The 11,052-nt window shown below is 39.8% G+C and overlaps 1 pseudogene; it reads left to right on the forward strand.

Moving 5' to 3' along the window:
- The first annotated feature begins 653 nt into the window (after nt 1–653).
- Nucleotides 654–1,149, forward strand: LOC127212398 (tumor necrosis factor receptor superfamily member 27-like; annotated as a pseudogene).
- The last annotated feature ends 9,903 nt before the right edge of the window (nt 1,150–11,052 follow it).

Raw genomic sequence — 11,052 nt, forward strand, 5'->3', positions numbered from 1 at the left:
ATTGCCTCATGTGGGAGCATGGTCTTTGCCAGCTGAAAAACATCCTATACAGACTATGGAAGGGTATATTAATAGCCCCCAAGATAAAAAAGAACCTCTTTTGCATTGCTTCGCATTGCATGGCTGCTCATGGCTCCTCTTAGAGGCACTCCTAGAGAGAAAACAACGCTCCAGAGAATGCTTTAAGGTTCCTCTTGCTGTGGTTGCAGTCACTTTTGTAGAATTGCTGGGTTGCTGTTTAACTGGTCTGCTGGCGTCCTGAAGAGGAAGAGTGGAATCGCCCTAAGGAACTTAGTCTGAAAAAGTCTACCACTCTTGTCCTTATCAATCTTATTTCTCTCCAATTTACAGTAGGTGGATTGGAAAGGAGGTAGAGACATTAAAGAACCCTCAATAAAGTAGATTTTAAAAGATCAACTCCTACAGTGAGGCCTTACAACAAAGCAGGTCTGAAGAGACTAGAAGTAAAAGAGAATCCTCACCATGGTCCGTGCCACTGCCTCTGGTAGAAGTTACTTCAACTCTTACCACTCTTTCCCACCAAAAAAAAAAAATAAAACCAAATATAACATTATTGGTTTCCAACCAAAATTCATGCAAAAGAAAACAACAGTGTTTTACACCTTGCTGACTGTACTAGAAAATAAACAAAAAATAACACCGAAAACGCAGTGGAGGAGGATTCTCTTTTCCCTGTGCCACCTGGCCAGGAAACCAGTCCTGAATTTCCAGTGAATGAGAGCATATTTGAGATCAAGCCACTTAACTCCATCCTGGATGATGACTGCAGCTCCACTCGTGGCTTCCCCACACAGGAGTCCTTTACCATGGCCTCTTGTGCCTCAGAGAGACATTCTCAATGGGTTCACACCCCCATTGAATGTACAGAGCTGGACCTGCAAAAGTTTTCCAGCCCTGCTCCCTGTACTGGGGCTGAAACCTTGAAAGAGAACACAGGTGAAAGCTCTGGAGCTCTATCTACCCTTTGAAGTTCCCAGCCCTTAACTCTACTGAGGTGAGCAAGAAAGGTCTCTTTTGTTCTCGGCAACCTACCAGTGATTGCTGCTGGACTTTACTGTTCTTCTATTCAACAACAGTAGCATGGGGCTGGGATGTAGGTCCAAAATAACCAGTACTCTAAAAATGCGATATCCATAGCCCACCCTACCAGAGGATTAATTCCCCACCATTTCACCAAGACTGACTTTGAGCATTTTTTTGTTTTCCATTTCTAGTCTGGAGACCCAGATTCCATAGCTATGGGGCTGCTGGACATGTTCTTTCTCTTTAGCTAATTATAGAGGTGAGGGGAATAGCAATGACTGAGTTAGAGTTTTCCTGCTTATATTTTTTAGAGGTAGACCTGAAATAAGGGGTACACAGAACTATGTTGGCATCTACCTACCACTTTAGAGAGAAAAATGAAGTGCTTTCCCTTTTATCTTTCTGCTTTGACTCTCTCCTCCACCTCACCCACACACGCAAAGTGAGGGGGAATTGATATCATGGGGGCAGCCTGAAGTCTTGATTCTTCAGCCCATGTCCTGCACGTTGATAGTTGTGATAGCTAGGAAGCCAGCATTTTCATTACTGTCTTCATTCTCAAGACAAGCTACCAAGACTCTCTAGGTGGGGATTCAAATCAGCATCTTTTAGATTTTTTAAATTGTCTTTTCCTAACTTCTTTCCATTTTATTACTCAAATGTTGTTTTTCCCCTTCCAGTTAGGTATTGATTGTGAAGTTTCTGAGGTGCAGGAATAGTGCACTGTGAAGCTAAGGGGACCACTTGATGCTTTCTTGGCTTAGGGAATAGACAATCCATTTCTCTTAAGCCTGAACCTCCAGTTTCACATGCTTCTCAGCATGACTTGAAACCCTTTCTTCATAATGTTTTTTTTCCCTGTGGAGCATGGCAGATGTGACCCTCAGGACTTAGAAGTGACCATGATGCATTAACTTTAAGTATCCCTGTATGTCCAAAGTGAGCCACTAGGATTGATACCTATTCCCTCATAGTGATTCGGGTTTAGATAGGGGAAAGTGGTCAAATGAGTAAAACAACTGGATACTTTTTCTTGTGAGTAATATATACCATCCTGGATGCTTGTGTGCCTTAACTTATTAAAGGCTAACTAAAGATAAGCACATCTCTCCTGGGTTAAAGATGTTAAGATGTGCTAAACATGTGAGTGCTGCACCTAACATTATTCACAGCATGGTTCTCATCTCCATGACTCATTGTGCACACTTGGATACAGGAAGTGCAGGGATTCCTCAGTGGAATAGGGGTGATCACAAGGTGCTAGAATGTTTTCAGTCATTTCTCCCCCTTTGACATTTTCTTGATGGCTCTTAAAAGGTAGAAAATCAGAGCATGACTGCATAGAAGTATTCTTCCAATAGAAAGATGATAGGAGCAGGAGTACCGGAATGTTGAAGCAAAGCTACATTGCCCTGCAAGACTCTTTCTAAAAAAACCCAATGGAGAGGAATTTAGATAGTGAGGGGTTACTTGCCGTTAAAGGTCCTAGATTCCATCCTAGCATTGCAGAAGGTTGGAGGAATGAAGGAAGGAAAGAAAGAAATGAAACATGTCCACCACCTAAGAAATATACCAGATCCTTTAATCTGCTAAGTGCTTCAGGGGATGTAGTGGAGTTTTCCATTGGAAAACATCACATGAGTTCATCATATATTAAGAGCTTTTGTTGTTGCTGTTGCTGTTGTTGTTGTTTTACCACCAGCTCTTAAACACTGTTTTCTAAGATTTTTCTGTTTGCCCGTTGGTTCCCTAGACTCACAGCACTCTAAGTCTGCTAAAAGATCAGGCAGATGTTCAAGGGGTAGTGGTCCTGAGTTGTATCATAACACATAAAGGAATTTTCATATGGGTCTCATAGGACCTGTGCAATATTTGAGGTTCTGTATAAAAACCAGGCTGCAGTTTGATTTCAGGACTTTACAGAACACTCTGAGCCAGGTTTTCCTTTCCTCTATCTGGGCTCCTCTAAGAAACCACTCAGCAGGTCTCTAAAGATATCCCCAAGCCATTTACACTTAGTTAAGTGAGGATGTGTAGGGTGCCCCAAGGTCTGGGTATTTCTTTTGATATGTCAGTTCGAAGACTACTGTGAAGTCCATTTGGTTCTTTTTGAAAGTCCATTTTGCTCTTAGCTCTTAACCTATACATTTCAAGAGCAGAGAAAAGCATGAATCTCTTTGGAGATTATATTCTTCTTCTTCATCTCAGAACCTTTATGAAGCTCATAAGGCTAGTTTCTATCCTACAAGTGCTTGATGGTTAAGGTAAAATGTTGATGTCATCACCAAGTATTATCCTTAATAGAGAACATTTTCTACAAGATTTCTGTTTTGAGGATTCTGTTAAGTCCATCTTTAATAACAGCTCATCCACAAGCCCTGATTAAGGGCCTTAAGGTCAAACAACTGATACGTGTGTTAAAAGCACAGGAGAAAAACGCTAAAAGGTCCCATTGTACTTGGCAGGGGATTAGAAGCATTTGAATTACAAGCCTGTACCAGGCAACCTGGTTTCATGCAAGCATTAGCAAATATGTGTGAGCCAAGGTTCAGGCCTTGGTCTTTGGGCTCTCTGTACTTTTTTTTCTGGGACATTTTATTCTTATCTCACCAACTTTAATTAATCATATCTATACTTCTGGTGAAGAACTAGCACCCAAGCTGAGGTGGATTCAGCTTAAATAGGTTCCAGCTGTTGAAAGGTCACCATGTGCCCGGCACTGCTTTAAACTGAAGTCCATCACTGCTTCTCAGTGAGGATTGTGATGATAAAATAGCAAAAACAATGTGATTAAATGACCAAGGAACCCTACTTCACTCTGCCTGTATATAGCAAGCTCGTTATAGACCCATACCAAGAATCATCTTTCTTCTGGTTTTCTTGAACTGAACGGTTGGAATTGATAATTAGAATAAGAAGAAGTTTCCTTTTTTTTTTTTTTTTTTTTTTTTTTTTGCTTTCTATGGTATCTTGGATAGCAGTGAAATGAAGGATGGTTATTTCATATTTGCGGGTTTGCTCAAGTAGTGTCCTTATAAGGTGGAACAGCTTTGAGTACTATGCTTTTATATGACTTCTACTTGGATATATAGGTCACTTGAAGAAGTCATTAGAAATGTGTTCATTCTGAGCCTAGACCATAGTTGTGCTTTACATTTGTGAGCTAGCAAAAGAAAGTATTTTGTTTACAGGGGAGAGGTAGGTGTTTAGTGTAGGTGAGTTAGGCTTCAGGCTTCATTATTTTTTCCTCCACTTAGAATTTCACTGGAATTTTGAAATGGTGTACATAGTATGAGAGATCAACTTTCTTCCCTAAGGATGTTAATATTAGGTTAAGTAAAAAAATAAAAAAGGTTAGTACTACACCACTCTCCCAAACAAACAGCCCTGCCATACTGAGATGTCAGCCTCCTGGCCCTCACTCAATTTATTTCCAAGGTCCTTAGTGTTGTGTTTTGTGTTTAATGTAGGTAGATTTTAATTATTGCTTTCCTTAAGATTAGCTATTTATAGAGATTTTGTTCAAATTTTGAGCCATATGCATGCGTGGGTACTGAAAAATTATGTTTGGCTTATGAGAATCTGTAAACAATTCATATTAATCAATAAACAAAAGTACATTCAAAAATAAAAAATAAAAAATAAAAATAAATAAAATAAACAAAAAATATGGGCAGCCCATAGATGTGATAAAAGAGGTAAGAGAGACTTTAGGAGAACAATATTGAACTAACTAAGGATATTCAAATATCACATCCCCAAGGCTGATAGGAGCTGGCAACTGCAAAATGAGCCCCATTAGAGCATGAGCAAGGCACAAACTGACTCATAAAGCTGCTAAGCAATCCGCTTTCCGTCTTCACGTCTTCATCAACTTCCCTTCACGTGGTAGAGAGGGGAAATTAAATTATACCCAGTCCCTATTCAAATTATTAATAAATTAAATCTGTTGTCAAACCCAGATTTTTGGAGAATGCCGTGAACCTAATTAGTGATCACTATGATCTACATTCCAATAGAAGGCATGTAAGTTATTTTTTTAGTTATTAGAAACAAAGAAAAAATGACAAAAGAAAAGTAAGTAAACAGTCTGTATTAGAAAACTTTCATCACTATAGCAAAATAAGTAGCTCAGGCTCATAGTTGGATGTTAAAAGCCAAAGATCAGGGGATATGCATATTTTAGGCCTTTGGTTGAGGCCACTGGTGGTGCATTGTGGCTGAAGCATGTGATGGAGCAACTAGCCAGAGATCACATCTAACAGGAAACTAGGGAGGAAGAACTCATGTCAAGTAACTATCTCATAAGAAATGCCAAGGACCCTCCAAGAAAATGTCCTTGCAAGCACACACTGGCAATGAGTCAAGGACCTCCCACTAGGCCCACCTCCCAAGTGCTATTGCATAGCCAGAGCATTTATCTGTGGGTCAAACTTCTGTCACAATAATCAGTGAAGAGAACTCTTATCAAACATAAGCCTTAGCATATGACTGTAAATATCAGACATGGGACTCCCCAAACTCCTGAGATGAGTTTGTCACAGTGTCAAAGTGTCATTGTAAGCATCGTTCTATGGACACCTAAAACAAGCCAGATAAAACATTATACACATAATCATTTTATAAATGAAACAAGATAAAAATAACATATGTTTGACAGTCATTAGACTGAGATGGTAGACATCTGTGTCATTGAGTAATTGGTCTTTAAAAGAAGTTCTTAATCCAATTATTTTTCAGAAAAGTGTCAGGAATGCAGTTCTTTACAAATATGTTCTGAATATCCTCACATGGATCAGTATTGAAATAATATTCCTTTGCAAGTATTAAAAGCTATAATCAAGAATTAAAGAAATGCTGGATAGTTTTTCTTAAATATATATGGACCATTAAAATATGACATATATATAGTTTTAAGAATAAAATGTGTTGTGATCAACTTTGATATATTATTTTCAGGAACAAAGAAATCTAGAAGAATTTTAAATCAGGTAAAGTTGTGAACAATATAATGCTTAAACCATAAACTTGATTGCATACCTTGACTGTTTACTCTTTTAACAGAAAATATATAATTTCACATGTCCATGGAACATTTAGAAACAACTTATTACAAATGAAGCTGCTGTGATCATAGTTGAGCAAATGTCCTTGTGGCATGGTGGAGCATCTTTTGGGTGTATGTCCAAGAGTGATATGGCTGGGTCTTGATGTAGATCTAGTCCCAAATTTCTGAGAAACCCCCTGATTGATTTCCACAAGTTTTCACTCCCACCAGCAATGGAGGACTGTTTTCCTTGCTCCTTACAACCCCTGTCAATATAAATAATACTCTGCCTTGTTTGCAGATGGAAGCCTAGCACAGCTGTCTTCTGAGAGACTTCATCCAGCAGCGAACGGAAACCCACAACCAAATAATAGACAGAGCTCTGGGAGTTTTGTGGAAGGAGTGAAAAGAAGGATAGAGAGAGCTGAAGGAGTCAAGGACACCACAAGAAGACCTATGGAGTTAACCAACCTGGGCTTATAGGGGCTCACAGAGACTGAACCACCAACCAAAGAGCAAGCATGGGCTGAAAATAAGTGACACCCTCTCCAATGCCATTAATTCTACATGCTACAGAAGTCAGAGAATTGAGTCCTGTTCAAAGAATGTCTAACAGTATTCACCTCTGAGGATTTCTCAAAGTTGCTGAGAGGGCCCTAGAATTATGGGAATGGGGGTAGCAAACTGGGTGAAAGGAAAAATATCGAAGGTGTCTACAGGGATTTTTGGTAGGAGAAGGGGTCTTTAAGCAAAGGAGGAAGAGTGGAACTTGCAAATGGAGATTATTTAATTTTATGGCTGAAGAAAAACACTATGGAGAAACAATAAGACAAGTTCATCTAAAAGGGTGGGTATCCCTTCATAGCTGCCTTACTTGCATTTTTAAGACTTTTAGTGTCCTGTCCTGCTGCTTGTATTCTAAATAAAGACATACTTCTACGCATAATCATATTTTGGCAGAAAGTTCCCAAGAGAAAAAAGTGGTCTCTAATGCAAAATAATTCCAAAATTCAGATAACAAAAAGTACTCTGTTATGTTTGGTTTTCTTCTTTAACATACTTAAACAATAAACCCTATATTTGTCTTTCATGAGAGCTAAATATAAATTGTAAGTTTCTGTGGGTGAGATGGAATTAGTCGTGGTAAAAGAAGTTGCTTGTGGGATTTACTACAGATGAAAAATAGTGAAGTCCAGGAAAAGATATTAGCATCAAAGATTTTTTTTCAAACATTCCAATATTTGTTTTTTGTGATTTATGCTCACTATGTAAATATTTAAAACTTTACTATATTATTATAAGGAGGTAAATAAAGTCTTCTCCATTAATGGCTAAGCTCTAAAAATGAGTTAGATTCTATAGTCATTTTCTGAACTACTGTTGAGAAGAAAATTAAATTATATTTTAACATCAATAATAGGTATAGAAAATTTTAATTTGCAGAATTACTGAGTTTAGGATTTACTGATTCAGATAAAACATGAGACATTAGTATGCAGCATGCTACAAAAGAGATTTTATGAGTAAGTCTTAAAATGTGAACCCAAGTTCCCATCTGCCACCATATTCAACAAATGTTTAAGAGGTTCCTATGAGTCATGCACCATGGAGTATTAACTTTAAAAGGCCGATTCTGCTTTCATTCTTCTATTGACCTGTGCATTAATGAATTGTTCGACAAATATTATTAGCTGCTTTGCTGCATATTAGCTCAAGTGTGTTGCACATGCTTCACTCTCCACAAGCCCAGCAAATACAACTCCAAGTATGTATTATGTACATGTCAATTAACAAATTACGGGTTTAGTTTGAACTTCCTGTTTGTAAGAAGGACACGGATGTTAAGGAATTATCCAACTACAAGGGACTATTGTGCAGGTTACTAGCTATAAAGTTGATGTTGGTTCTTCATTAGATCATCAAACATATTTTAACTCATTCAGGAAGCACACATAAATATGTCATTGATTTCATCTTCCCTTCCCTAAGGCTGCTAATTAAATTAGAAGCTTTCCCCAGTCTCTTACTAATTTATATTTACTGAACTCTAGTCTTTCTTATCCTGTTTCTTTAAGATTTAGTGGCTTACATCAACTCCGGACTAAGTAGCATGCCAGTTCCCTGGGCACCTTGCACACACAGGGCAACTATGTGACCAGACACAGTCGAGCCAGTGCACCCAGAACACATAGAGACCCTAACTGGGTCTCTGGCCTCTTCCTGAGACCATTATTTATACACTAACATTATACCATGTGGCTTTAGAACCATAGAATAACTTGTTTGTTTTTGTGTTTTGAGACAGGATTTCCCTGTGTAGCCCTGGCTGTCCTGGAACTTGCTCTACAGATCAGGCCGGCCTTGAACTCACAAAGATTGCCTGCCTCTAACTCCCACATACTGGGATTAAATGGGCCGCCACCACCTATCCAAAAAATTACTTTTATAATAAATAAAATGATTATATTTACAGGTTTTGCAAGCTGTGTTCCCTAAACAAGGTAAGAAATAAATACAACTGGAACGCTACAGAGGCAAAGTTTGCATGTATGTCAATGAGGTTCAAATCACAATGCTACATTGCTCATCATTAGTATATTTTAGTTCCAGTTTCCCTCAACCAGCATTAAGGAAAAGGCTCTAGGGCTTGTGGCCTCTCTGTGCTACCAAATGACGATATGAATTTCTGGTACTCTGTACTTGGCAGAAAAGGATGAAAATGTGTTTCCCATATTTGATGGGGTGCCAGCAAGGAAATTCCAAAATAGGCTGTACTCAGAGCTTTATATGTGCTTTTCCATGTGCAGTAAACAGCCAGGTCCAAAGCCTGGAGACCTCAGATCAAAGATGCTAGCAATCAGGAAAGTTGATCTTATGGTTAACAATTTTAGTCATACAGCCTAAGTTTCCATGGGAAAAAAGTAATCTAAACCATGCTACTTAATAAAAAGTAGGTGTTTAGTTAAGAAAGGAATGATGTCTCAATTTTCCAAAGTCCCTTTTAATGATAGATACATTCTTGTAAAGGGTGCTATTATATGTTACCAAAATACATAGGTGCATTTACTTGGCAAGACAAACACTTAAAATCACAAAAGAAAGCACATTCTAGATATGGGTTGTTTACCAAGAGCTTAGGAGTAAGACCTGAAAGGACCAATGCAGAGTTCACAAGGTCACATGTTATTTTTAACATCAAAGAGAACCTTCCACACTGCCTGGATACAGCGTGAGGATGAGGATGAAGGAGAACCCTCCACACTGGATACAGCAGGGGGATGAGGATGAGGGAGAATCTTCCACACTGGATACAGCATGGGGATAAGGATGAAGGAGAACCCTCCACACTGGATACAGCATGGGGATGAGGACCAAGGAGAACCCTCCACACTGGATACAGCATGGGGATGAGGACCAAGGAGAACCCTCCACAGTGGATACAGCATGGGGATGAGGACTAAGGAGAACCCTCCACACTGGATACAGCATAGGGATGAGGATGAAGGAGAACCCTCCACACTGGATACAGCATGGGGATAAGGATGAAGGAGAACCCTCCACACTGGATACAGCATGGGGATAAGGATGAAGGAGAACCCTCCACACTGGATACAGCATGGGGATGAGGACCAAAGAGAACCCTCCACACTGGATACAGCATGGGGATGAGGATGAAGGAGAATCTTCCACACTGGATACAGCATGGGGATGAGGATGAAGGAGAACCCTCCACACTGGATACAGCATGGGGATAAGGATGAAGGAGAACCCTCCACACTGGATACAGCATGGGGATGAGGACCAAAGAGAACCCTCCACACTGGATACAGCATGGGGATGAGGATGAAGGAGAATCTTCCACACTGGATACAGCATGGGGATGAGGATGAAGGAGAACCCTCCACACTGGATACAGCATGGGGATGAGGATGAACGAGAATCTTCCACACTGGATACAGCATGGGGATGAGGATGAAGGAGAACCCTCCATACTGGATACAGCATGGGGATGAGGACCAAGGAGAACCCTCCACACTGGATACAGCATGGGGATGAGGATGAACGAGAATCTTCCACACTGGATACAGCATGGGGATGAGGACCAAGGAGAACCCTCCACACTGGATACAGCATGGGGATGAGGACTAAGGAGAACCCTCCACACTGGATACAGCATGGGGATGAGGATGAAGGAGATCCTTCCACACTGGATACAGCATGGGGATAAGGACTAAGGAGAACCCTCCACACTGGATACAGCATGGGGATGAGGATGAACGAGAATCTTCCACACTGGGTACAGCATGGGGATAAGGATGAAGGAGAACCCTCCACACTGGATACAGCATGGGGATGAGGATGAAGGAGCACCCTCCACACTGGATACAGCATGGGGATAAGGATGAAGGAGCACCCTCCACACTGCCTGCATATAGTACCCAGTGGGTACTGAGGATGTGAATCAACCTGAGATGAGTAGCCTTTCTCTGCTGGAGTTTATAGGTTGTTGCCAAAGAATTCCTTAGCAAGAATCATTTCACATAATTTATAAAACATCACTTTGTAAAGAATTAACATATATCCTGCTGCCTATAACTGACTTTGTCATTTTATTGAAGTATGATATAGATATAGAAAAGCAGCATATGCATCATTTTATTATGCATTCCAAGGCCAAATAAATCTGATAATTAGTTAGATGTTAACTCAGGATAGGATTAAAGTGAAACTTTTTCTAAGCATATATACACACGTGTAAAGTCTTGGATACTTAATGTTACAAAAACAAAGTAAAAGTATTCCATGATTAAGTTTTAACAAAGAAGGTTGGAGTTGGAGTGTCTATATCATCAGAGAAATAGATCCCACTTCTGTCCTTGGGTGCCAGTAGCCTGTAGTTACAACTCAGCTGTGTTCATGTGTAAGTTCTTTGACAACTCTCAGTGCAGCACTGCAGCTTT

The sequence above is a fragment of the Acomys russatus genome, chromosome 30, assembly GCF_903995435.1.
Source record: "Acomys russatus chromosome 30, mAcoRus1.1, whole genome shotgun sequence".
NCBI lineage: Eukaryota > Metazoa > Chordata > Mammalia > Rodentia > Muridae > Acomys > Acomys russatus.